General features: G+C 55.6%; 1 protein-coding gene and 1 non-coding gene across 2 annotated transcripts in view; both read left to right on the forward strand.

The window, feature by feature from the left end:
* Positions 1-25,681, forward strand: part of RPS19BP1 (ribosomal protein S19 binding protein 1) — a 269,268-nt gene that overhangs the window by 160,709 nt on the left and 82,878 nt on the right. The gene's annotated exons all lie outside the window — the stretch shown is intronic.
* On the forward strand, positions 6,316-6,466 carry LOC138448128 (5.8S ribosomal RNA). The gene has a single exon (XR_011259988.1). It is a non-coding gene; the product is annotated as a 5.8S ribosomal RNA (ribosomal RNA).

A 25,681-nucleotide genomic window follows, 5' to 3' on the forward strand; every position in this document is an offset into this window, starting at 1 on the left:
GGGTTGGGAAGTGGAACGGGGCATTTTGGTGTGGCTCTGGAGGGAGGTGGTGGGGGCACATCGGTGTGGCTCTGGAGGGAGGTGATGGGGCACATTGGTGTGGATCTTGGCGGAGTGATGGTGCACATGGGTGTGTTTCTGGAGGGAGAGATGGGGAACAGTGTGTCTGGAGGGTGGCATGGGTCATCTAGGTGTGGGTTGGGAAGTGGAACGGGGCATTTTGGTGTGGCTCCGGAGGGAGGTGGTGGGGGCACATTGGTGTGGCTCTGGAGGGAGGTGGTGGGGCACATTGGTGTGGATCTTGGCGGAAGGATTGTGCACATGGGTATGTTTCTGGAGGGAGAGATGGGGAACAGTGGGTCTGGTGGGTAGCATGGGTCATCTAGGTGTGGGTTAGGAAGTTGGACGGGGCATCTTGGTGTGGCTCTGGAGGGAGGTGGTGGGGGCACATGGGTGTGTTTCTGGAGGGAGAGATGGGGCACAGCGGGTCTGGAGGGTGGCATGGGTCATCTAGGTGTGGGTTGCGAAGTTGGATGGGGCATCTTGGTGTGGCTCTGGGGGGAGGTGGTGGGGGCACATTGGCATGGATCTGGGCGGAGGGATGGTGCACATGCATGTTTCTGGAGGGAGAGATGGGGCACAGTGGGTCTGGAGGGTGGCATGGGTCATCTAGGTGTGGGTTGGGAAGTGGAAAGGGGCATTTTGGTGTGGCTCTGGGGGGAGGTGGTGGGGGCACATCGGTGTGGCTCTGGAGGGAGGTGATGGGGCACATTGGTGTGGATCTTGGCAGAGGGATGGTGCACATGGGTGTGTTTCTGGAGGGAGAGATGGGGAACAGTGTGTCTGGAGGGTGGCATGGGTCATCTAGGTGTGGGTTGGGAAGTGGAACGGGGCATTTTGGTGTGGCTCCGGAGGGAGGTGGTGGGGGCACATTGGTGTGGCTCTGGAGGGAGGTGGTGGGGCACATTGGTGTGGATCTTGGCGGAAGGATTGTGCACATGGGTATGTTTCTGGAGGGAGAGATGGGGAACAGTGGGTCTGGTGGGTAGCATGGGTCATCTAGGTGTGGGTTAGGAAGTTGGACGGGGCATCTTGGTGTGGCTCCGGAGGGAGGTGGTGGGGGCACATGGGTGTGTTTCTGGAGGGAGAGATGGGGCACAGCGGGTCTGGAGGGTGGCATGGGTCATCTAGGTGTGGGTTGGGAAGTGGAAAGGGGCATTTTGGTGTGGCTCTGGGGGGAGGTGGTGGGGGCACATTGGTGTGGCTCTGGAGGGAGGTGTTGGGGCACATTGGTGTGGATCTTGGCGGAAGGATTGTGCACATGGGTATGTTTCTGGAGGGAGAGATGGGGAACAGTGGGTCTGGTGGGTAGCATGGGTCATCTAGGTGTGGGTTAGGAAGTTGGACGGGGCATCTTGGTGTGGCTCTGGAGGGAGGTGGTGGGGGCACATGGGTGTGTTTCTGGAGGGAGAGATGGGGCACAGTGGGTCTGGAGGGTGGCATGGGTCATCTAGGTGTGTGTTGGGAAGTGGGATGGGGCATCTTGGTGTGGCTCTGGAGGGAGGTGGTGGGGGCACATTGGTGTGGATCTGGAGGGAGATGGTGGGGGCACATTGGTGTGGATCTGGGTGGAGGGATGGTGCACATGGGTGTGTTTCTGAAGGGATAGATGGGGCACAGTGTGTCTGGAGGGTGGCATGGGTCATCTAGGTATGGGTTGGGAAGTTGGACGGGGTATTTTGGTGTGGCTCTGGAGGGAGGTGGTGGGGGCACATTGGTGTGGCTCTGGCCGGAGGTGGTGGGGCACATTGGTGTGGATCTTGGCAGAGGGATGTTGCACATGGGTGTGTTTCTGGAGGGAGAGATGGGGCACAGCGGGTCTGGAGGGTGGCATGGGTCATCTAGGTATGGGTTGGGAAGTTGGACGGGGCATCTTGGTGTGGCTCTGGAGGGAGGTGGTGGGGCACATTGGTGTGGCTCTGGGGGGAGGTGGATGGGGCACATGGGCGTGTTTCTGGAGGGAGAGATGGGGCACAGTGTGTCTGGAGGGTGGCATGGGTCATCTAGGTGTGGATTGGGAAGTTAGACGGGGCATTTTGGTGTGGCTCTGGAGGGAGGTGGTGGGGGCACATTGGTGTGGCTCTGGAGGGAGGTGGTGGGGCACATTGGTGTGGATCTTGGCGGAAGGATGGTGCACATGGGTGTGTTTCTGGAGGGAGAGATGGGGCACAGTGGGTCTGGTGGGTAGAATGGGTCATCTAGGTGTGGGTTAGGATGTTGGCCGGGGCATCTTGGTGTGGCTCTGGAGGGAGGTGGTGGGGCACATGGGTTTGTTTCTGGAGGGAGAGATGGGGCAGTGTGTGTCTGGAGGGTGGCATGCGTCATCTAGGTGTGGGTTGGGAAGTGGGACGGGGTATTTTGGTGTGGCTCTGGAGGGAGGTGGTGGGGGCACATTGGTGTGGCTCTCGAGGGAGGTGGTCAGGCACATTGGTGTGGATCTTGGCGGAGGGATGGTGCACATGGGTGTGTTTCTGGAGGGAGAGATGGGGCACAGTGGGTCTGGTGGGTAGCATGGGTCATCTAGGTGTGGGTTAGGAAGTTGGACGGGGCACATTGGGGTGGCTCTGGAGGGAGGTGGTGGGGCACATTGGTGTGGCTCTCGAGGGAGGTGGATGGGGCATATGGGCGTGTTTCTGGAGGGAGAGATGGGGCATAGTGGATCTGGAGGGTGGCATGGGTCATCTAGGTATGGGTTGGGAAGTTGGACGGGGCATTTTGGTGTGGCTCTGGAGGGAGGTGGTGGGGGCACATTGGTGTGGCTCTTGCGGGAGGTGGTGGGGCACATTGGTGTGGATCTTGGCGGAGGGATGTTGCACATGGGTGTGTTTCTGGAGGGAGAGATTGGGCACAGCGGGTCTGGTGGGTAGCATGGGTCATCTAGGTGTGGGTTAGGAAGTTGGACGGGGCATCTTGGTGTGGCTCTGGAGCGAGGTGGTGGGGCACATTGGTGTGGCTCTGGGGGGAGGTGGATGGGGCACATGGGCGTGTTTCTGGAGGGAGAGATGGGGCACAGTGTGTCTGGAGGGTGGCATGGGTCATCTAGGTGTGGATTGGGAAGTGGGACGGGGCATTTTGGTGTGGCTCTGGAGGGAGGTGGTGGGGGCACATTGGTGTGGCTCTGGAGGGAGGTGGTGGGGCACATTGGTGTGGATCTTGGCAGAAGGATGGTGCACATGGTTGTGTTTCTGGAGGGAGAGATGGGGCACAGTGGGTCTGGTGGGTAGCATGGGTCATCTAGGTGTGGGTTAGGAAGTTGGACGGGGCACATTGGTGTGGCTCTGGAGGGAGGTGGTGGGGCACATTGGTGTGGCTCTGGAGGGAGGCGGATGGGGCACATGGGTGTGTTTCTGGAGGGAGAGATGGGGCATAGTGGATCTGGAGGGTGGCATGGGTCATCTAGGTGTGGGTTGGGAAGTGGAACGGGGCATTTTAGTGTGGCTCTGGAGGGAGGTGGTGGGGGCCCATCGATGTGGCTCTGGAGGGAGGTGATGGGGCACATTGGTGTGGATCTTGGCGGAGGGATGGTGCACATGGGTGTGTTTCTGGAGGGAGAGAAGGGGGAACAGTGTGTCTGGAGGGTGGCATGGGTCATCTAGGTGTGGGTTGGGAAGTGGGATGGGGCATCTTGGTGTGGCTCTGGAGGGAGGTGGTGGGGCACATTGGTGTGGCTCTGGAGGGAGGTGGATGGGGCACATGGGCGTGTTTCTGGAGGGAGAGATGGGGCATAGTGGATCTGGAGGGTGGCATGGGTCATCTAGGTGTGGGTTGGGAAGTGGAACGGGGCATTTTGGTGTGGCTCTGGAGGGAGGTGGTGGGGGCACATCAGTGTGGCTCTGGAGGGAGGTGATGGGGCACATTGGTGTGGATCTTGGCGGAGGGATGGTGCACATGGGTGTGTTTCTGGAGGGAGAGATGGGGGAACAGTGTGTCTGGAGGGTGGCATGGGTCATCTAGGTGTGGGTTGGGAAGTGGGATGGGGCATCTTGGTGTGGCTCTGGAGGGAGGTGGTGGGGCACATTGGTGTGGATCTGGAGGGAGGTAGATGGGGCACATGGGCGTGTTTCTGGAGGGAGAGATGGGGCACAGTGGATCTGGAGGGTGGCATGGGTCATCTAGGTGTGGGTTGGGAAGTGGGACGGGCATCTTGATGTGGCTCTGGAGGGAGGTGGTCGGGTCCCATTGGTGTGGCTCTGGAGGGAGGTGGTGGGGGCACATTGGTGTGTTTCTGGAGGGAGGTGGTGGGGCACATTGGTATGGCTCTGGAGGGAGGTGGATGGGGCACATGGGCGTTTTTCTGGAGGGAGAGATGGGGCACAGTGGGTCTGGAGAGTGGCATGGGTCATCTAGGTTTGGGTTGGGAAGTTGGACTGGGCATCTTGGTGTGGCTCTGTAGGGAGGTGTTGGGGGCACATTGGTGTGGGTTTGATGGGAGGGATGGGGACATTGGTCTGGGGAGGGATGACCGCATATTGGTGTGAGTCTGGAAGGAGGGGACGGGGCACATTGGTGTGGGTCTGGGCGGATGGGGGCATGCTAGGATGGGTGGTTTTAGAGGGGGTTGGCTGGGGCTATCTGCATGTGATTCAGGATCGGCACATGGGCATCTGATGCAAGGGGCATCTTGCTATGTGGAGGGAGGATGGTGCATTATGGTATTGGTCTAGAGGGAGGGATGGGGCATCTTGGTGTGGTTCTGAGAGGAACGGATGGTGCACATGGGTGTGGGTCTTTAGGGAGGGATGGGGACATTGCTTTGGGTATGAAGGGAGGCACAGGACACATTGATGTGCATCTGGAGGGAGGGATGGGGCACATTGGTGTGGGTCTGGAGGGAAGGATTGGGGCTCATTGGTCGGAGGACGGATAGGGGCATCTTTCTGTGTGGAGGGAGCATGGGCCATCATGGTATGTGTCTTGAGGAAGGGATTGTGCATCGTGGAGTCTGGATCGGAGGGGGCATTGTTGATATGGAATGGGCATATGATGGGGGCATGTCAGGGAATGGCGGAGCATGTGGGTCAGGGCTGGAGCGCTCTGGTGGGAAGGAAGGGGGCATCTGGGTGTGAATGGAGGGATGGGGTATGTTTGTCTGGAGAGAAGGATGTTGGTTTATTGGAGTGGTGGGAGCATGTGTGTGTCGAAGGGATGGGGTAATCGGGTGTGGGTATAGAGAGGGGGCGAATGGCGCCATCTGAGTGTGGAGGTAGAGATGAAGCATATGGGTGTGGCTCTGAGGGGTGGAGCATCTTGGTGTAGGTATGGAGGGACAGATGTTGGTGTCTTTGTGGGTTCGGATGGAGGGATGGTGGCATGTAGGTCAGGAGGGAGGTGGCATTTGAATCTGGAACGTGTTTGGAAGGAGAAATGGGTCATTTGAGTGTGAATGGTTTCTGCTTGTGGGTGGGGGCATAAAGGATCATTAAAAGCGGAGCAGCGGGAGGGAGAGCCGTGCGCCCGACCTCGGTTGCATCCCAGACGTGCACACCCACAGCCCGGGGCACCTCTCGCAGAGTGGTCCGGTGCGCGTGGTCAACCAGCCCCCTCTCCTCACTGAGCCCGCATCTGCGCTGGCCGGGGGGCGCACACTCCTCTCTCTGACCTGCCAGCGGCTGGGCATTGGTGGGGACACCCCGGTCACCAGGGAAGCCCTGACTGGGGGAAGCCGGGAGCCGAGGGAAACCTGACTGCTCTCGAGGGGTGCCTCCCCAGGCAGACAGGCACCCGGGCAAGCCAGGCATGAGCCATGGTGCAGCTGGCTCACTTGACGGTGGGCGCCAAGGTTCCAGCCGCCCACATCTGTGTGTGAGCAATGGCCAGGCCCGCTGGCACAGTGGGTGACCTTCCCTCTTGCCCAGGTACCTGGAGCTGGGTCCTATGCGGCCGGGCTGGGGTTTGAAGACTCTAGTGGTCCCACCCGACCCCCTGTCTGTGCTGTCTCTGGCCTGCCTCATTGTCCATCTCCCAGCCCCCCTCCCAAAAGGGAAGTGGAAGGGGTTGGGGAAGGATGAGTGGATCGGGCCGTGTGGGCAGGTGGCAGAGCGGCCTACCTCCATCCCCCTGGGAAGCGCTGTGCTGCTGCAGCTGGCGGTCAGTCTGAGCACATGGATTATTATTTTTTATTTTTTTGAAACCACAATGGTTTCGGCCGAGCTAGACAGGGAGCTGGGCTGTCCTGCCACAGCCAGCGCTGCCTCCCCCAACCTCTCCTGCACCGGCAGGGTCAGGCCGACGTTTAGGACAAAAGAAGTTGCCTGTGGCTCTTGGCGGTGGATCACTCGACTCGTGCATCAATGAAGAACGCAGCTAGCTGCGAGAATTAGTGTGAATTGCAGGACACATTGATCAACACTTCGAACGCACCATGTGGCCCTGGGTTTTTCCCGGGACTACGCCTGTCTGAGGGTCGCTTGTACATCAATCGCCCCGGGGTTCACTCCCAGGGGCGTGGCTGGGGCTGTCGCAGGGACCCCATTCCATTCATCCCCCTAAGGTCAGACCCCGATCAGCACCGTTGCTGGATCCTTGGATCTGGCGCGCAAGCTCATTGCCGACGCGTCCTGATTTCCCCAGTTTCCCCACCTCATGCTGGTTTCGGGAGGGCCGGGTGGCCGACGCGCCCGGGATGGTGTCCCACGGCTGCCGGCGCAGGATGACCATGGAGCACGGACCTCGTGACCATGTGGGCTTCGGTCACAGATTGGAACAGAATACACTCGCCTGCGCCAAGGGCTGGGGCAACCCCCCAAACGGGCCCGAGGCCAGCTGCCCTGAGCTTTGTGCTCCCCGACCACGGCCTCAGATCAGACATGGTGACCTGCTGAATTTAAGCATATTACTAAGCAGAGGAAAAGGAACTAACCAAGATTCCCTCAGTAACGGCCAGTGAAAAGGGAAGAGCCCAGCGCCGAATCCCCATTCAGCAGCAGGCGTGGGAAATGTGGCGTACAGAAGGCCGACTCCCCGGCATCACTCAGGGGGCTCAAGTCCTTCTGATCGAGTCTCCCCACGCGGATGGTGTTAGGCCGATAACGACCTGTAGCGATTAGGTCTTCTTGGAGTCAGGTTACTTGGGAATGCAGCCTAAAGCGTGTCTAAGGCTAAATACGGGCGCAAGACTGGTGACCAACAAGTACCTTAAGGGAAAGTTGAAGAGAGTTCAAGAGGGTGTGAAACGGTTGAGCGGTAAACTGGTGGGGTCTGTGCAGTCCACCCACAGGATTCAACACGGCAGGCAGGTTGGTCACCTGGAACGGTGGAGGCCCTTGCGGGTCTGCGGCCCGGGCACATCCAGCCCCAGCAGGGTGCATTTGGGAAGGCCCCAGGGGGCAGGTGGCTCTCTGCTCCAGCAGAGTGTTATAGCCCCCTGACAGCAGTTTTGCTGTGTCCACGGGGCTGAGGGAGATAGACCCCCACCGGGCCCTTACCCGGCAACTGTCCTGGCCCCTCTTGGGGGTTGCTAGAGTGGCCACGGGAGACGGGGCTCCCGATGTGACTGTGGTGGACTGCCCTCAATACACCCCAACCACGTCGTCCTGCCGGGCGGGGAGGCCCACAAAGGGCGCCAGGGGTCGGTTAACCACCCGACCTGTCTGGAAACACTGACTAAGAATGTAATGCCTGCCCGAGTCAGAGGGATGAATGAAACCCTGTGTTGTAATGATGTTGAGGGCCGGTGCCCGGCGATTGCAGTGGCATCCTGTCGCGGTGGGCTCTCCACCGACCCGTCTCCCCCACTCTGTCAGAGATGATGCATGAGCGTGTGTGATAGGACCCAAAAGATGGTGAACTCGGCCTGGTGGAGGTCCGTAGCGGTCCTGATGTGTAAATCGGTCATCCGACCTGGGTATAGGGGCAAAAGACTAATCGAATGATATAGTCATTCGGTTCTCTCCGAAGTTTCACTCAAGATAGCTGGCGCACGGAAACCCCAGTTTTATCTAGCAAAGCGAATGATTAGAGGTCTTGGGGCCAAAATGATCTCAACCTGCTCTCAAGCTTTAAATGGGTATGAAGCCCGGCTTGCTGGCGTGGAGCCGGGTATTGTATGAAAGTGCTCAGTGGGCAACTTTTGGTAAGCAGAACAGGCACTGCGGGATGAACCGCACCCGGGGTTAAGGCGCATGATGCAGATGCTCATCAGTCCCCAGAAACGGTGTTGGTTGATACAGACAGCAGGATGGTGGCCATGGTAGTCGGAATCCGCTAAGGAGTGTGTAACAACTCACCTGTCGAATCAACTAGCCCTGAAAATGGATGGCCCTGGAGCATCAGGCCCATACCAGGCCGGCGTTGAGAGCCGCGGGGGCTAAGTCAGGCGAGTAGGAGGGCTGCTGCAGTACGCACAGAAGCCCGGGGCGAGGGCCCGAGTGGAGCCGCCGCAGGTGCAGATCTTGGTTGTAGTAGCAAATATTAAAACGAGAACTTTGAAGAATAAAGTGGAGAAGGGTTCCATGTGAACAGAAGTTGAACATGGGTCAGTCAGTCCTAAGGGATGGGCGAGCGCCGTTCGGAAGGGATGGGCTATGGCCTCCATTGCCCTCAGCCGATCGACAGGAAGTCGGGTTCAGATCCCCAAATCCAGAGTGGCAGGGACGGGCGCCTTTGCGGCATCCAGTGCGGCAATGCAAATGATCCCAGAGAAGCCGGCGGGAGCCGCACAGAGTTTTTTTTTGTTTTTGGAAAAAACAATTTTTATTTTATATAACACACAATTCTTGGGACTTCCATCATCAGATTCAGCGTCAGAGTGTTACAATCAGCATTGTCCAGTCTCATGACACTCCCTCCCCCCTAACTTGAGCCAATATGTCCATGTCATCATCCTGTGATTTTTCAGGTGGGTTTATCGTCGTCTCTTTATCCGTTTTATCATCGTTCTGATCAGACTGGGGGGGCCACTCATGGTAGCCACCAGCTGCCTCCATTCAATTAGGGGTCCTACCTCCTCCTCCCCTCCCCTACAAACCATGTCCCACCAAACAGCCGTTTCTGCCTCTGCCCATTTTAAGAGGTCAGCCCACCACAACTCTATCCTCGGCCTCTGGGCTGCCTTCCAGCACATTGCTATCCTTCGTTTGGCCAGGACATATGCTAGATCTTTAATTTTGCTTATGTGCCTTAAGTTACGTGGCCTAGGGAATCCCCCCCAGCATGCATGCCCAGGCCGACTCCACCTCCAGTGTAATACCGCTTCCTGCTAAGCGTGTCCCCACCTCAGGGCAGGCCCAAAACATGTGGAGTAGCCCAGCCTCCTCCACCCCACACCTAGGGCATTTCTGAGTCGTATGGCCACCAAACCTAGCGATCTTACTGGGGGTGAGCTATGCTCTATGTGTGACATATAGTTGGATCTGCTGGAGCCTTGCGTTCCGGGACACTTTTTTATGATATCTTTGGGCTCTTTTCCAGAGCCCATCCGACATGGGCTCTCCCACCTCATCCTCCCAAAGTTGTCTGTTGGGTCAAGTCCTTCCCCACCTTGGACCCCAACAGCTCGTATATGCAGGAAATCTCATGCCCACCCTCTGAAATTTCATATATAGCCTCCATAGTGGCATCCGGTTGTCCGGTGAGCACCTCTGTTGGCCACTTCACTCGTACTCTCTTGACAATTCTGGTGTAAGTTATGTACTGCCCTTTATGCACCCCAGTATCTTCGATCAGGTTCGGGAACTCTAATGCCTCCCCTTCCAGCCATATGTCTCCCAGGGTGGCCAGGCCCACTGGTTCCCAGTACTTGCGGACCCCTTGTATCAGCTGGGGATCCTCTCCACATAGTGCTGCAAGCGGCACCTGCATAGAGTACGGAACCAGGTGTCCCGCAATCTGCCACGTTCTGTGCCATATCTCCCATCCCAGTACCAGCAGCCCCGCCATCCCTCGGACCCTCGACTTGGACAGCCACACCACTTCTTTGTGAAAGAAGGGGAGCAGTTTCCTGCACAGCAGCCTGGTTTCTGCCGTCTCCTCGCCAGACAGCCATCTTGCTACATACTGCAGCTGCCCTGCCAGATAGTATAGCTCAAAATTTGGCAGGTTGATCCCTCCCCTATCACACGAGTTCTGTAGTTTCCAAAGGGCCACCCTGTTCCTGGAGTTGCCCCAGATGAAGCTCCTACACAGGCTATGGAGGCTAGCGAAAAAGCGCCTCGGGATCCCGTGCGGGATGTTAACAAAGAAATGCAACAGTCTGGGCAAAACTACCATTTTTAGCAGAGCAGCCCTCCCCACCATAGCCCGGGGTAACCTGGACCAGAATCCCATGCTGTTCTTAATTCCTTCTACTGCTTTAACCGTGTTGCGTGCATGTTCTTCTGCCATATGGTATATGTCAATTCCGAGATATCGGAACGACTTTGTGTGCCAGGGTAATCGGCAACACTGGCAGACTCCTGGGCAAGACAAGCTTGTATCTCCCCAGATGGAACACGCTAGACTTTTTGGGGTTAACCGCTATGCCAGAGAGAACGGCAAATTGCTCCATCATGTCTAGAATATATTGCATGTTCTCTTCTGGGTAGCGTAAATATAACAGTATGTCGTCCGCATATAAAGAAACAACTTGCATGCCACCCGCAGTGCGAATACCTATCTCCTTGTATTGCTGTCTCAGGCAGGTGGCCAATGGCTCCAGTGCCCATATGTATAACATGGGCGACCACGGGCAGCCCTGTCTAGTGCCTCTGCTTAGTTACCATTTGTCCGAAATGATAGCACCCGTTTTGACCCTGGCGATCGGGGAGCTGTATAACATTGTCACCCACCTGAGGTACCCCGGTCCCATTCCATAGCCCTTAAAGATTGCGATCAACTAGGGCCTTTTCACTGGCTCAAAGGCCTTGACCGCGTCTAGTGAAACTATTGCCAGTTCACCTGGGTCATTTTTTGTCTGGTCAAGGATGTGATGCAGTCTTCTGAGATTATCAGTTATGTTCCTGACATAGCCCGTTTGGTCGGCGTGTATCAGTTTACCAATGACAGCCTTAAGCCTATTTGCCAGTACAGCAGTGAGGATTTTACTAACCTGATTGAGCATCGATAAGGGCCTGCACGACCCACAATCAGTGATAGGCTTGCCCGGCTTCAGACCGGGATAATCACCGCCTCTCGCAGGGTCTCTGGTAGCCTGCCTTGCTCATACGACTAGTTAAGCATGGCCATCAGCGGGGGAAGCAACTCTTGTTCATAGGTTTTATAAAAGTCACTTGGCAGCCCATCTGACCCGGGGGCCTTACAGGTGGCCAAGTAGCGAACCACTAGTTCGAGTTCTTCCATCGTAATAGGGGCATCTACGTCTGCGCTTTCTGCCTCATCTAAGGTGGGTAGGCCCATGTCCTCCAATCTTACCCGAATTTCATGGTCTCTAGGGCCACCTGGGTCCTCATAAAGATGTTTATAGAATCTCAGGAACTCCTCATTCACCCCCTCCTGGGTATTCTGAGTCCACCCTCCCTTGCCTTTAATTTCCCTGATCACCGTTCGCGGCGTCTCACTCTTGTATAGCCAGGCCAGCAACCTGCCGGCTTATCTCCCCCTGCGTGCTGTCTCTCCACGTATTTCTTATAGCTTAGTTTACATAACCTGTCCCAGCAGTCCCCACTGGTCTGTTGTAATTGCCTTATCCTGTCTCTGTCCTCATCAGCGGTGCCTTCCGTACGCATCCTGCCCTCCAACTCCTCCTCAATTCCCTTCCACTCTGCTCTATGCCCCCCTGGATCCCCCTAGACTTCAAAATGGCAACCCCCCGCAAAACCACCTTAAACGCCTCCCAAACAGTTCCCATAGAGCTTACACTACCAGTATTTATCTCAAAGTACTCAGTGATCGCCTCTCTTAAATCCTCCCTGAATCCCGGGTCCTGCAGAGCCTCGGCTCTGAGTTTCCAAGTGGGAATCCGTGCCCTGGGAGGTTGATGCTGCCACTCCAGGACCAGGGGGGAGTGGTCCAAAAGCACCCTAGCTTTGTATCCCGCACCTTCCATCTCTCCTGCCAACTCTGTGGAGGCGAACACATAGTCTAATCTTGTGTGAAGGGCGTGTGGTGCTGTATAGTGCGAGTATTGTCTATCCACTGGATGCAACTGCCTCCAGACATCCACTAGGTCGAAGTCCCTCGGGAGGGCCTGCAGCACCTTTGCTGCTGGGGTTGGTTTGTCTATCTTACTATCCGATCTGTCAACATTAGGGTTAAGTACACAGTTAAAATCACCTCCCCAAATAATCCCACCACCCAGCAGAGGGCCGACTCTACCGTACAGGGTCCCAAAGTAAGCCGCTGTGTCCTGGTTAGGGGCATATAAATTTACAATACACACTTCTCGGTTTTCCAATATACCCTTCACAACAGTCAATCTGCCATCTAGGTCACCCGTGACCTGAAGCAGCTGAAATGGCACCTGCAGCGCCACCCAGATGATAACTCCTCTAGCGTAGGCCGAGTATGTGGATCCCACCAGGCACCCCCTCCACTTCTTCTTAACCACCTCCAATTTCTCCCTAGTGAGGTGGGTCTCTTGCAATAATGCTATGTCGGTCCTCATCCTTTTCAGATACATCATCACCTTGTTACGTTTCAGATAGCTGTTGAGGCCCCTGACATTCCAGGTAACCACTGTAAGGCACCCTGGCGCCATCACCATGATATCCCACCTCTTAAGGGTCACATTTTGGCTCAATACCCTTTCCCTCCCATCAAACTTCCCTCCAACCCCCTTCCCAACTCCCCATACACCCAACTTCAAACCACTGCAGACCCCTCTCACCCTCCCACCTCCCCCACTTCGTCTACCCCAACCCCAACAAGTGCCCAGCTCCATCCCTGGAACTCGGGCCACCCTGCGTTTGGTTCTGCCCTAAAAGGCCCCAGCCCAGAACCCAGCAGGGTGTCACTGAACTACCAGTGACCTAACTAAACTAATCGCTATGGCGGTGTGAGGTCATGCTCCATATAGCTCCTATATCTATATCAAGGTTTCCAGTGCCACTGTCTCATATTTATAATTGTAGCTCTGAACACACTCCTCTGCCGGTATATGCAATGCTATATTCAAGTCCCATTGTCATGAGCTGCAGCACCTAGGGCGCTTTTCCGATGCAGGTTACTTATCTCCGCCTTCTGCTCCCTGGATGTCCGGTTCCTGGGGACAGCTCTGCGCATCTAACCATCCCATGGCGTCCTCTGGGGTGTCAAAAAACAAGGTTCTGCTCTTGTAGAAAACCTTCAGTTTAGCTGGAAAAAGCAGCATGTACCTATGGCCTGCATCCCGCAATCTTCTTTTCACGGACCCAAAGTTCATGCGGCTGCGCTGTACTTGCAAGGTATAATCTGGGTATGCCGTTATGTTCGCAGCACCTCTTTGTATCGTGCCGCCCTTCCGAAAGTGTTCAAGGATTTTTTTTCCCGGTCCCGGTAATTTAGGATCTTCGCTATCACCGGGCTGGGGGTGGGGGGGGTAGGGTTCCCCGGCGGTGGCTTCCTCATCAGGGCCCTGTGTGCCCTCTCTACAGCGAACCCCTAGGACAGAGCTCCCCCGGTTATCTCCTGCAATAGCATAGACTCGATATATTCGTAGGGTTAGTTCCCTCAGCTCCTTCCGACAATGGGAATATTGTTCCTTCGGGCGCGTCCCTCCGCCTCTTCCGACCTGCTCTCCAGATTGCCCACACATTGTACCAAGGCGTGAAGTTCAGATTTATGGGCAGCACAGGCTGCTGTGTCCGGGGCCACCTCTTTTTCCAGGACCTCCGTGCGCTCAGCCAACAATCGTACGTCTTGCCGGAGAAGATTTACATCCTCCTGCACCGCTCCAACTTTGAGCTCAAGTACAGCTTTCAATTCACTGATTGCCAGGCCCAGTTTGGTCTCCAAGGCCACTTTCAGGTCCGCAATCGCCGCAAGTACCTCCTGGTTGCCCATAATGTCTGGGCCCCCAGCGGGGGTCCTGTCTTTCTTCCTGGCCCCTTCTGCACCTGGTGGTGTTTTGGCAAAATCGTCCAGTGTGGGCTGCTTGCCTTTCTGTCTGATGGGTTTGTTGGACATCTTGTTGCGTCAGGGTAAAGTGAGTCGGCCCCAAAACGTGCTGTCCTCTTTTAGAACGTGCTAAATTGGCCAAAATGTCTAGGCCCGGCCTGATCGTTTCAGGGGTGTCCTCCAGCGACCTCCCCTATTTCTAGAATGGACTGTGTCCTCCCATGTACCCATGTGGGTTCATTCAGCCTTCACAGGACTAAGGACCCTGCCCCAGTCGATCTAGCTCCCCGGGCTGTCTGCCTGGCGCTGGTGTGGCTCTGCGGGCTCCGGTGGCCACTCTTGCTGGTCCCCACTTTCATGGGGCAACCCCGTACACCTTCATCTGCAGTTACCTCTTGCGGCCACCTCGGGCACGTTGTCTGCGTCTCTTTGTTCCCACTTCAGGCGGCTGCAAGTCTCTGTGTTTCTGTCTAAGCCTGTCTGTGCCGCTTGGGTGGCTGGATCAGCATTCGTAAATCAATCATAGGCATGTCTTGTTCTTCGTTATGCTGTTGTGTTTACTAGCCTCCACAGGATGGTTTAGTGGAGTTTGTTGCAGGTTGGGTTGCCGATGTGTGCCTGCGCCTCTTCGTCTCACGGTGCGGCGCTGTGGGTTATTGTGTCATGGGCATTTCAGTTTATCAGCTGTCTGTGAGCAGCAACAGTGCTCTTTTCTCTCCTCCCATCACCTCGTTAAAGGAGACGGACACTCCCAGCGTCGCCTCTCTCTGATCGATCCGCTTGGTGCACAGCGTACCGGGCAGCTCCCTGCGTCTATATACACGCGCGCATTGGCGCCATTTTGAATGCGCTATCCAAGCTCCGCATCGCAGCCCATTCAAAGAATTGCTTGGCAATGTGATAGTTAGTTCAATATAAGTCAGTAGTGCTCTGGTCGCCACCGGTTCATTCTAGTTACTGGTTCCACATTCCACCATGCAATAGTTCCATGTTTGCAGGGTCAGCGCTCTGCATGACCCTGCCCTGTGCTGCAATTGCAAGATCAACTCCCTTGTCCCCGATGGATGCGTGAACTTATACACGTTGCAAAGGGTAATATGATTAAAGCTGGCATCTGTATTGCTAGGAGCTGCTATCGCATCTAATCAGGGTCCCCCTGTGTGCCTCTGTCAGATCTCAGGCAACCCTTAGGCTGTGCTCGGCTTTATTATCAGTGAAACTTGATTGCATCCGTTTCAGGGTCTTCCTGTGTGGCACTCCGTATACTGAGCTGGCCCTGTACATCCGTGTTATTGCGTTACCTTCGGTCCGGATGGCCGCAACACGGAGCCTGCAGCCGTGGACACCATGTGCGACCCGAAAAGCTGCCCTGTCATAGGCCTGTCTAATGACCAAGTCTCCACTGCGGCTGCAAGCGAAACCGCCCATAATGCTTGGACGGCTCACACGCCGTCACTTCGCTACAGCTGCTTGTGGGCACGCCGGTGCCTCGTATGTGTTGCGCATACATTGCCGAGTATTGCAGTGTATATTGTACTGACACTTATTCATGGGTGAGCAGCCTTGTAGTCTATCACGCATACACGCGGACTGCTTGGGGTTCCAGTCCCGCTTCGTCGCGCACCGGGCATGCACTTTTCAATCACGGCACTGTTCGTTTGCCGTTTTACTCTGACGTCGGGCTTCTCCCCCGGGTCCCGCGCTGTGGCCACAGGGGGTCTTCACAGCTCTGCTCTACTCGCGGCCCCTTCTGGCAGACCCGATCTGAGCGCAGCTCTCTCTCCTACAACGGGCTGCTCGCGAGTCAGCTGTCCTCCACATCTCTTTGTTGTTGGCGGGTCGCCATTTTAGATTCCTCACAAGCGCACCGCCACAAAATTCTTCCGGCTGATTTTGCTTGCATCACAGCGCTGATCCTCGCCATCTCCAGCTCCAGTTGGGCAGTGTCAGTTCATGAACTCGGGCAAACAATGTATTCAGACCAGGATGGTTTCAATGTGTCACATTTTCTCTGATCATTTCAGGATCATCAGGAGCCTCTTTGGAAACACGTCCTCCTACATGGCTCTGTAGCCACGCCCCCAGCCGCACAGAGAGTTCTTTTCTTTTCTTTGTGAGGGGCAGGGCACACTGGAATGGGTTTGCCCCGAGAAAGGGGCCCGAGCTTTGCAAAGCGTCGCTGTTCCGGCGGCATCTGGTGAGCTCCCGCTGGTCCTTAAAAATCTGGGTGAGATTTTGTAAATCTCGCGCCAGGCCGTACCCATATCCACAGCATGTCTCCAAGGCGGACAACCTCTGGCATGTCAGAACAATGTAGGTACGGGAAGTCAGCCTCTGGATGCGAGCCGGTCCCTTCCTGGGGATCACCCCAACTGCAGTGTTCGCCAATCTTGTTCTTCCTCTGGGGGTTCAGGGCCGGCATTCTGCCTCAGCGACACCTAGCAGCTGACTTGGAACTGGTGCGGACCAGCGGAATCTGACTGTTTAATTAAAACAAAGCATTGCGAAGGCCTGTGGAGGGTGTTGACGCAATGTGATTTCTGCCAAGTGCTCCTAATGTCAAAGTGAAGAAATTCAATGAAGCGTGGGTAAACGGATGGGGTAACTATGACCTTTAAGGTATCCACATGCCTCGTCATCTTTCTGAGATTCCCACTGTCCCTATCTACTATCTAGCGAAACCACAGCCAAGGGAACAAGCTTGGCAGAATCGTCGGGGAAAGAAGACCCGGTTGAGTTTGACTCTAGTCTGGCACTGTGAAGAGACATGAGGTAGGATAAGTGGGAGGCCCTCGGGCCACTGGTGAAATACCACTACTCTTATTGTTTTTCCACTTACCCGGTGAGGCGGGGGGCGAGCCCCATGGGGCTCTCGCTTCTGGCTCCAAGCACCCGGCACCTGCGGGCACGACCCGCTCCGGGGACAGTGGCAGGTGGGGAGTTTGACTGGGGTGGTACACCCTGTCAAAGGATAACGCAGGTGTCCTAAGGCGAACTCAAGGAGGACAGAAACCTCCCGCGGAGCAGACGGGCAAAAGCTAGCTTGATCTCGATTTTTCAGTATGAATATAGACCGTGAAAGCAGGGCTTCACGATCCTGCTGACCTTTTGGGTTTCAAGCAGGAGGTATCAGAAAAGTTACCACAGGGATAACTGGCTTGTGGCGGCCAAGCCTTCATAGCGACGTCGCTTTTTGATCCTTCGATGTCGACTCTTCCTATCATTGTGAAACAGATTTCACCAAGCATCGGATTGTTTACCCACTAATAGGGAACGTGAGGTGGATTTAGACCGTTGTGAGACAGGTTAGTTTTACCCTACTGATGATGTGTTGTTGCAATAGTAATCCTGTTCAGTACGAGAGGAACCGCAGGTTCAGACATTTGGTGTGCATGCTTGGCTGAGGAGCCAATGGGGTGAAGCTACCATCTGTGGGATTATGACTGAACGCCTCTACGTCCAAAATCCCCCCCTCCACCCCAGACCGTGATACTGCAACGCTGTCGAGCATCAGTTAGCTTAGGACAGCCAGCCTTGGGGCCGGTGTGTAGAGCCGCTTGCCTCAGGACTTGAGTGTGGACAGAATGGGGGCCACCTCTCTCACCCATAGTGCACCGCATGTTTGTGGGAATCTGTTGCTAAATCATTCATTGACAATCTGATTCTGGTTCAGGGTTTCGTAAGTAGCAGAGCAGCTACGTCGCTGCGATCTATTGGAAGTCATCCTCTGAGCCAAGCTTTTGTTGCAAGGCGGCAGCACCGCCAACGTTCTCCATCCTTCCTCCTGGGGCATGCGGGGTGCACAGGAAAATACCACCCACCATAGGGGCGCACCTGCGGGGGTGTGCGGGCTGGGCGGGGAGCACTCTTCTCACCTTTCCTGGTCAGCCTGGCAGACCAGATGGCCTTGGGCCCGGGCCTTCGAGGTGGTGCCTTAAGCCCCCGAACAGGGCAGGGGAAGAGAGGGTGCAGCCACCCCAGGGCGCGGGGTTGTAGCTAAAGCCTGTGCCCCTGGAAAGTGGGGTTGGGCAGGCCCGGCTGGCCACTGGACCACCTGGCCTGGTAGTAGGCCCAGGTGGCCCAAGTTGTGGCTGGTGGACCAGATGCCCGAGTTGCGGCTGACTCCTGCATTTGTCTCCGGTCGGGTTCCGTACGCTTAATAGTCGGCATGGAAGTGTCTCCCCAGCCCGAGAGCGCTGAGTTGGTGCCTTAAACCCAGGGCGGGGAAGAGAGGCAGCAGCTTAAGCACCCACCCCAGAGCACGCGGGGTGGTACCTTAAGCCTGTGCCCCTGGGCGGTGGGGGCAGGTACGGCCGCTGGGCCATCTGGCCCGGGGAGTAGGCCCAGATGGCCCGAGTTGTGGTTGCCACGGCTGACTCCTGCATTTGTCTACGGTTGGGATGGAAGTGCCACCTTGCGGCCTTCAGGGCGGCCGTGGCGCAATTACCGGCTTTAGTTCAATGGCGTTTGTGGGTTGCTCCCGGTCCTCTGGCAAGTATCAACCAGTTGTGGTCAGGTCCAAGTCGAGGTGCGTGTGTCAAGGGGCGCCCTGAGCGGGTCCCTTTCCTCCGCGTGGGGGTAAATGCTCTCGCAGTGGCCGGCCCTGAGTTCCACAGTGTTTGTGGGTTAGTCCTGGAGGGAAAGGCTCTAATGTTGTGAGAGCAGCTCAGGCCAGAGCCCCAGGGTGAAAGCCCCCGGACCCAGTGGCAGTTGCATCGCTCCCCACAGGGAAAAGCTCTAAAGGGGCCCTGCTAAAGCTCCAGGGTGGCTGGCGGCGGGGGTGTCCTGGCCTTGGGTGCCTGTCTCACGTCTGGGTTGACTGTCCGCAAGCCTGGTGGTGATCGTGGGGAGCCCTGTCCCTCTCTGGAGGAGGGGCTCTAATGTGGCGGGCAAAGCTCTAAGGCGGCCCGGGCCAGAGCTCCAAGGTGGCTGGGGCTGCTGCCCCCACTGGCCTTGGGTGCCAGCCTTGTGCGTGTGGGTGGAGTCCCCAAGCCTTGCGGTAGTTGCGGGGAGCCCTGGAAGGGGAAGCTCTAAATGGGCCCTGCTAAAGCTCCAGGATGGCTGGGGGGGTGCTGGTCCCCCCCAAGCACCCAGTCTTGGGTACCTGTCTCACATGTGGGGCGACTGTCCCTCCCCAGAGAGATAAGCTCCAGGGTGGATCAAAAACCTCTTATGTGGAGGGGGGGAGAAAAACTCTAAGGTGGCCTTGCCAGAGCTCGAGGATGACGATTGGTGCTGGCCCATGCCTTTGGGCACCTGCCGGTGCCCTGTCCTTTGTCAGGTGGGGGGGCCAAAGGCCCTTCCCATCCAGGCCCATTGGAATGCTTTGACCTACCAGATGGCCGCTCTCTGAGCCCGGCCATCTGGTTATTGGCCAGAGGAATGTCTGCAAGGACCAGGCGGCTTGGCTGCTCTGGAAGTTCTGATGGGCGTCAGTTAAAAATGTTTCTCCAGTTGGGTCTCTAAGGAGCCCGAGGCTTTTGCCGAGAGGTCCCGCTCTGTCACTCTGGGTACACAGATGACGAAACTTAGTCTCCTTCCTCCGGATTACTATAGACTGGGTGAGAGGGACCTGTCTGCGCTCCTCTTGGTTCTCGTTGCCCAACCCGGGCTCTATGGTGAAAACCCGGGCCAGCCGGGGGGCGTGCCCCACGCAATGCCCCAGCAGAGACTGGCCTGCTGGGGGTGCTCTTTCGAGCACTCCATGGGATCGATTTGGTGCACTTGGTCTGTCTAGGGTTGGACTGCTTGGCCATCCTCGGCTGTTTCAAGCAATTTGCTTCCACCCGCCTTGGGACCGTGTCAAGGGTTTGCTTCCCTCGGGGAGGGCCCCCTCGTTTGGGCAGCTCTAGAGTGAAGGCTAAGCAGCCCGGCAGCTCCCCAGTGGTCAGATCAGACGGGTTCCCCTCGCAAGCCACGACGTGGCCCCTCCTCCACCAAGCATGTTTCTCCAGCAGTTCGGAACACACGTTGGCTGCTGACCCCCTCTGTCGCCATACCAGTGGCAGCGTGCTGGCAAACCCCACTACCGGTTCAAGTTGTGCCTGGCCTCTCCCTCCCACCCACCCTGTGGCATGGCTGAGCAGGCCCAGCTGCCGGTGCCTGCGTGACCAACCTGTCCACCTGACACGCACACGTCTAGGGATGCTCTTTGGCGCTCGGGTCCTGCAGACAGCCAAGAGGGTGCGCAGGTTGGCTCTGAGGCAGTCGCGCGGCTCCCCCCGTTGCCACCCTCCATCAGGTGCGGCTACCTCATTGATCCTGCCAGTAGCATATGCGTGTCTGAAAGATTAAGCCATGCATGTGTAAGTACAAACGACTGGTACAGTGAAACTGCAAATGGCTCATTAAATCAGTTATGGTTCCATTGATTGTGCCATCTGTTACTTGGATAACTGGTAATTCTAGAGCTAATACATGCCGACGAGCACATACCTCCCAGGATGCATGCATTTATCAGACCAAGACCAATCCGGGCTCGCCCGGCCGCTTTGGTGACTCTAAATAACCTCAGGCCGATCGCACATCCATGTGACCGTGACGATGCATTCAGATCAACTTTCGATGGTACTTTGGTGACCACGGGCAATGGGGAATCGGCGTCTGATTCTGGAGAGGGAGCCTGAGAAACGGCTACCACATCAAGGAATGCAGCAGGCGCCGAAATGACGCAATCCCGACTCCGGGAGTTAGTGACGAAAAATAACAGTACAGGACTCTTTCGAGGCACTGTAATTGGAATGAGTACAATGTTTAAATCCTTTAACGAGTACCCATTGGAGGGCAAGTCTGATGCCAGCAGCCACGGTAACTCCAGCTCCAATAGCATATATTAAAGTTGCTGCAGTTAAAAAGCTTGTAGTTGGATTTTGGGATTGAGCTGGCGGTGCGCCGTGAGGTGAGCTACCACTGCCTGTCCCAGCCCCTGCCTGAGCGTCGTGGGGGTCTGAAGCGTTTAGTTTGAAAAAAGTAGTGTGTTCAAAGCAGGCTGGTCACCTGAATACTTAAGCTAGGAATAATGTAACAGGACACTGGTTCTATTTTGTTGTTTTTCGGAACTGGGGCCGTGATTAAGAGGGACGGCCGGGGGCATTCGTATTGTGCTGCTAGAGGTAACATTCTTGGACCAGCGCAAGACGAACCAAAGTGAAAGCATTAGCCAATAATGTTTTCATTAATCTACTGTTGTTTTTGGTTGTTGGTCTTCAGGTCTGCCACTCTGCCAAATTCCCCTAGGAGTGCTGTTAACTTCCCGAGGGAAGTGTCCATGTCTGTTAGCACGACTAGGAGGTCGTCGGCAAAGGCCATTGCCTTATGGCCTTCCCCACCGAATGTAATCTCTTTTGTTCCCCTCTCCTGTCTAATTCTAGCTAGGAAGGGTTCGAGAAAGTTTGCGTACAGGAATGGTGACTTGGGCAGCCCTGCTTAGTAACCCTAGTGATCCTTATCGCCTGGGAGACATGCCTATTGATAGCCAGCCTGATAAGTGGTGCTCCATAGTTGACTTTGACCAGGTGGACAAGTCCCGGGCCAAACCCCATAACCATCATCGTAGCAAACAAGAATGACCATTTGACTCGGCCAAATGCCTTCTCTGCATCTAGTGCTAACACTCCCTGCCCTCAGGACTGCCCTGTTTGACTTCTCTATCAGGTGGGATATTCGCCTAATGTTGACAAACGTTTGTCGCCCTTTGACAAAGCCTGCTTGATCCGGGTGGATCAGGTCACTTATTACTTTATCCATTCTAGATGTTAGAATTTTTTGTAAAGATTTTGGCATCAAGGTTTATTAGGGCAGTAGGGCGGTAGGCTACAGAGGGTTTGTTTCTTGTTTGGCTTAGGGAAGAGGATTACCTTGGCCTCCTCCATGTACTGGGAGATGCGGCCCGTATCGGAGAAGGAGTTGAACAGGGATGCCATTAATGGGACTAATGTGGTATGGAATGCTTTATAGAATGTGGCGGGGTACCCGTCGGGCCTAGGGCTTTATTTGGTTGTAGCGATTGGATCGCTGCACGCACCTCGTCTTAGGTAATCGTCCATTCTAAAGCGTCACGCTGGCTCTGTTCTAATCTTTTTAGCCAGCAAGATTTTAAGAAGGCCTTTTGGAGATCACTCTCCGGTGCCTCCGCAGAGTAGATGCTTGTATAGAACTCTGTGAACGCCTGAAGGATCTCTTCTGTACGTGTGGTTTCCTGTCCCTCCACCATCTGAATGTGGCGTATTGTACCTGCCGCCTCCTTCTGCTTAACCTACCTGGCTAAGAGCCGGCTGTCTTGTTTGCTGGATGTAATACTTCTGCCTCAAGAATCGGAGCGATTTTACTGCTTGTTTAGCTAGAAGGATATTGATTTGCCCTTTGATATGCCTATACTCCCTCCTGATCATTACCCCCCTATCTGTCTCCGTTAACCCCTGTTCTAGGTCCACCTGGAGGGCCTTCTCCTGTTTGGCTCGAGATGCCTGCTTTGCTATGAGCACCCCCCGCATGGTTGCCTTAAAGGCATCCCATACTACATCTTCCGGCACCTCCGGGGTCTTATTTTCCCCAAAGAAGTTGCGGATGGACTTGTGTATCTCGTCGCAAATTACTGCATCAGCAGATGTCAAGGGAACCGCCACTTCCAGAGGCCCCCCCCTCCCATTGGATTTCTAGCTACAGGGGAGTGTGGTCGGGCAGGGCTATGGTTTCCCTTTCTATGATCCGTACTTGGCAGAGCAGTGTCTCAATATGTAATCAATTCTTGAGAATGTTCGGTGCACATGTGAGTAGTATACCCCTTGGAGTGCCCTTTTAGTTCATGCCATGTATCTGCTAATGCTATTCTGTTATGCTAGCCTGTAGTTTACTAGATGGGCCTTCAGATGTGGGTGTCCTGTCTGCGCTTCTGTCCGTGGATGGGCGCCACGCCAAGTTAAAATCCCGCCAGTATTAGCTGGCTCGTTGTTAACTGGTTTAGCTTCTCCAAAACCCCCTGCAAGTATTCTTCCTGCCCTGAGTTGGGGGCATACACTGTGGCGATTGTGAGAGGCCACCTCCCATTGTAGCTGGACGAAGAGGAATCTACCTTCCTTGTCGACTTTTGTGCCTATTATTTCGATGTCAGGTAGGTGTCTAAATGCTATAAGGACCCCTCAAGCTTTGCTCTTGTCGTTGGCCTACAGAACCTGGGGTTATCCTCAACTTCATTCTGTATCTGTCTTGCTTGCGGATATCGGTCCCCTGGAGCGTCACAATGTTGGGCTTGGTATCCTGGAGGAGGTTCTCCAGTTTCTGTCTCTTTAGTCAGTGTGTTTAGTCCTCTAACATTGAGTTTTAGTATTTGGATCCCTACCCATACCCCGTTACGTTCTGAGAGTAACCATGTCGAAACGATCCCCCTCCGGCTGGACTCGGCTCAACTTCCCCAAGCCGTAACGTCGTCCTAGGTTGCTTGATCTCGTTCACATCCCAGAGAATAACTGTGCGGGGAGAGCCATTCCTCTGCTCTCCCCTGTTTCCAAGATCCGTCACCCCCTAACCTCCCGTCTCCCGGAGCCGACCCTTAGGCTGACATTCCCTGTGTAACCCCACCGGGTCCTAACCCTTGTCTCGTGATTTCCCCCACCCCCCTGCTGCTGTTAAGTGGACAGCCTATTCAGCCTGGGGCTTCGGTTGCTATCCCCCCCCCCGGACCCTGCAATTGTTTGTGTCTCGGCTCTGACCTCTCTACTCTTCTCCACTCCGATGGCTTCTCTTGGTGGCTTTCATGTTCTGGCCTCCTATTAGGTCCTCCGCCTGCATCCCCATCTTCTTCAATATTCAGGATCTTGGGTCCCTCATCCAACGTAGTGATGTGGTGTTGGCACCCTTCCCACTTGAAGACCATTCCAAAGGGGAATGTCCACCTGGATCTTATCTGGGCTTTGGTAAGGGCTTTGGTCACCAGGCCCATTTGCCTCCTCATTGATAGTATGGATTTGGCCAGGTCCTGGAAAAGTTCTGACGGCGCTGTTCACTTTTATCAGGGTTGCTTTCCTTGCCGCTTGGAGAATCCATTTGTTTCGGTCGTATCGCTGTAAAGCCATCGCCACTTCTCTTGGCCTGGCCCCGGGTTCTTCTCGCTGCGGACCATCTATCTGTGAATTTCTCCCCCAGCCATGCCCAGCAAATCTTTGAACACATGCTGCATTGTTTCCCTGAGGTCGGCATCGCTCACACATTCTGGCAGCCCCTTCACCCTGATGTTGGACCTTCCCGAGCGGTTCTCCAAGTCCTTGGCTTGGAGCTCCAGGTTGTGTCGCTACCGCCTGCAGCTTCGCTAATACATCTATCTTCCAGGTGTTTTAAGTGAGTTCTTGAATTGCGTTTCATTTGTATCAATTCAACTGTCGCCTTTGATTTCCTGCAGGGATTGTGCAAGTTCTGTGCGTATTAGGCTTAATTGTGTCTGAAGGGTAGCAGTCATTTGGTCACTGAATGCCTTAAAGCACTGTTGCAGCACCTTGCTCATGACCTCTTGCCCCTGTGGTAGCGTCGGGGGCTCCTCCAACTGCTGCCTCTCTGTCACCCATGGATCCTCTTCCTCCGGGGCTTCCCCCTCATTTCTACATAGCTTTTGGAGGGTCCCTTCTGTTTTCTTGAGATCTTGGTCCTTGAGGGGCCTTTTTTGGCCTCCTTGGCCTTGTTGCGCAACATTGCCTGCTGATGGCGAGTGCCTGCCTGCACCTTACTGTAGGGGGCTTCTTCCCAGGCCTCTGAGGTTCCTCTTGACCCCGGGGTATTGGCCAGTTGTTCTGTAGGAAGGGGATGCTTTTCTCTCCCTCCTGTGCGCAGCGGGGGTCTAGCTCCCCTTTAGAGCCTGGGTTGGTTGCCCCCTGGGGGCTGTGGGGCTAATACGCTCAAAGGTGAAAGTGGTTATGGTCACAGTGTCACACTGGCCTGGAGCCCAGGAGCTTCTTGAATTTCTTCCCGGGGGGCCCCTGTGCTCCCACCATTCCTGAGCCTCTAAGTATGCTCTTGAACCCATGGAGGTTCCTTCTCGGTTAATCTTGCATGGCAGGGTTAGTTTTCATAAGGGTGGGTGGTGGAGCGAAGCAGCGCTCTCCTGCAGAGTCAAATGCTGAGGGTTGGGGACACGTGCCGTCCCCACCCCTCGCCCCGGGTTCCTTCCCTGGCCGTTAGCAGGGGGAATGCTGCAGGAGACTTAGTGCTGTCACCCTTCTATTACTGCAGTTTGCCTCTGATGTTGCTGAATGGTATGGGCATGGGCCTTTGCTGGGGTCCAGGTATGCTGCGGGTCTCCTGCCATAGGGGGGGGGGGGTCTCCTTCCAAGTGTAGGTTATGGTGCGCTGGGGCAGATGCTTTCATAAACCTCCATGTCCGTTGTTTGGGAGAGGAGCGTCTTGCGTGCGCCTGCTTCATGGCTGCCAACTCCCTTAATTATGCCTACTTACCCTGCGCCAGCTTGGGCGCATCACAGCTCATGGGGGCCCTATGCCGCGTGGTTCGTGGAGGCCCTGCGCTGCGTGGAGCCGGGCTTGCTGTATGGGGCAGAGGCAGGCGCAGGATTTTAGGGGAATACTACCCGCTCCCTCTCATTTGTAGCTGGGTGTCCGGGCTGCGCCGGCTCTGCTGTATTGCCAGTGGATCCGCGGTGGTCCGCTCACA

Source organism: Ambystoma mexicanum, chromosome 3q (genome assembly GCF_040938575.1).
Source record: "Ambystoma mexicanum isolate Mex_15411 chromosome 3q, UKY_AmexF1_1, whole genome shotgun sequence".
Taxonomy (NCBI): Eukaryota; Metazoa; Chordata; class Amphibia; order Caudata; family Ambystomatidae; genus Ambystoma; species Ambystoma mexicanum.